General features: G+C 42.1%; 1 protein-coding gene across 13 annotated transcripts in view; it reads right to left on the bottom strand.

The window, feature by feature from the left end:
• ZNF559 (zinc finger protein 559) overlaps nt 1–1,850 on the bottom strand; it is a 41,597-nt gene that overhangs the window by 23,069 nt on the left and 16,678 nt on the right. The gene's annotated exons all lie outside the window — the stretch shown is intronic.

Below are 1,850 nucleotides of genomic sequence, written 5' to 3'. Positions count from 1 at the left end.
ATACTAGAAACAAAAGATCAACAAAACTGAGAGCTCGGTTTGAGCAAAAATAAATCAATGAAATAGATACTAGAAACAAAAGATCAACAAAACTGTGAGCTTGGTTTTTTTTTAAACAAATTAAATAAATGGAGAAATCTTTACCTATAGTAATTAAGAAAAAGAGAAGGAAAACTCAAATAAGATTATAATCTTAAAGAAAGGGACATTAAAATGGATGCCTCGGAAAAACAGAGAACCAGAAGAGACTACCATGAACACTTATATGCCAATGAATTGGATAACCTACAAGAAACAGACAAATTCCTAGAAACATACAATCTGTCAAGACTGAATCATGAGGAAATAAAAAACCTGGACAACCAAAAACAAGTAAGGAAATTAAATCAGTAAACAACCACCCTGCATGAACAGGACCAAATGGCTTTACTGGTGAATTCTACCAAATATTTAAAGAATTAATGGGCCGAGTGTGGTGGCTCACGCCTGTAATCCCAGCACTTCAGAAAGCTGAGGCAGGTGGATCACTTAAGGTCAGGGGTTAGAGACCAGCCTGCTCAACGTGGTGAAACCCCATCTCTACCAAAAATACAAAAATTAGCCGGGTGGGGTGGCGGGGGGGGCGACTGTAATCCCAGCTACTCAGGAGGCTGAGGCAGGAGAATCACTTGAACTCAGGAGGCAGAGGTTGCAGTGAGGCGAGATCATGCCACTGCACTCCAGCCCAGGCGACAAGAGCAAAACTGTCTCAAAAGAAAGAAAGAAGAATGAATGCCAATACTTCTTAAATTCTTCCAAAACGCTGAAGAAGGAAGACTTGTAGACTCATTTTATAAGGCCACCAACACCCTGATACCAAAGCCAGACAGGAAGCCTTCAAGAAAACTATAGGCCAATATCCTTGTGGAATATAGATGCAAAAATCCTCAACAAGGCCAGGTGCAATGGATCATGCCTGTAATCCCAGCATTTTGGGAGGCTGAGGTGGGAGGATTGTTTGAGCCCAGGAGTTTGAGACCAGCATGAGGAACATAGTGATACCCCATTTCTACAAAAAGCCGGGTGTGGTGGCACACGCCTGTGGTCCCAGCTACTTGGGAGGCTGAGGTAGGAGGATTGCTTGACCCCAGGAGGACAAGGCTGCAGTGAACCATGATTGTGCCCCTGCATTCCAGCTTGGGAGACAGAGTTAGGCCCAGTCTCAAAAACAAAACAAACACACAAAAAATCTCAACAAAATAGAAGCAAACTGAATTCAACCACATGTTAACATCATGTAGGGTTTATTCCTGGGGTTCAAGGATGGTTCAAAATAATACAAATTAAGCAATGTGATACAACACATTAACGGAATGCAGGACAAAGTTCTTATAATCAATCATCTCAATAAACGCAGACAAAGCCTTGACAAAATAAAACATCTTTTCATGATAAAGACCTTCAACAGGCCAGGCACAGTGGTTCATGCCTGTAAACCTAGCACTTAGGGAGGCCAAGGCGGGTAGATCATTTGAGATCAGGAGTTTGAGACCAGTCTGGCCAATATGGTGAAACCCCGTCTTTACTAAAAATACAAAAAATAGCTGGCCATGGTGGTGTGCATCTGTAATCCCAGCTACTTGGAGGCTGAGGCACAAGAATTATGTGAACCTGGGAGGTGGGGCTGTGGTGAGCAGAGATCATGCTACTGTACACCAGCCCAGGAGACAGAGCAAGACTCCTGCTTCAAAAAAAAAAAAAAAAAAAAACAATAAGATTTGTGTACAGAAGAAATGTACCTCAACATAATAAAGGCCATATGACAAGCCCACAGCTAACATCATATTCAACAGTAGGAAGCTAAAACCTTT

The sequence above is a fragment of the Mandrillus leucophaeus genome, unplaced genomic scaffold (genome assembly GCF_000951045.1).
Source record: "Mandrillus leucophaeus isolate KB7577 unplaced genomic scaffold, Mleu.le_1.0 Scaffold451, whole genome shotgun sequence".
Classification (NCBI taxonomy): Eukaryota; Metazoa; Chordata; class Mammalia; order Primates; family Cercopithecidae; genus Mandrillus; species Mandrillus leucophaeus.
The sequence above is the reverse complement of the archived record's forward strand: the minus strand, read 5'-3'. Positions and strand labels throughout refer to the sequence as shown.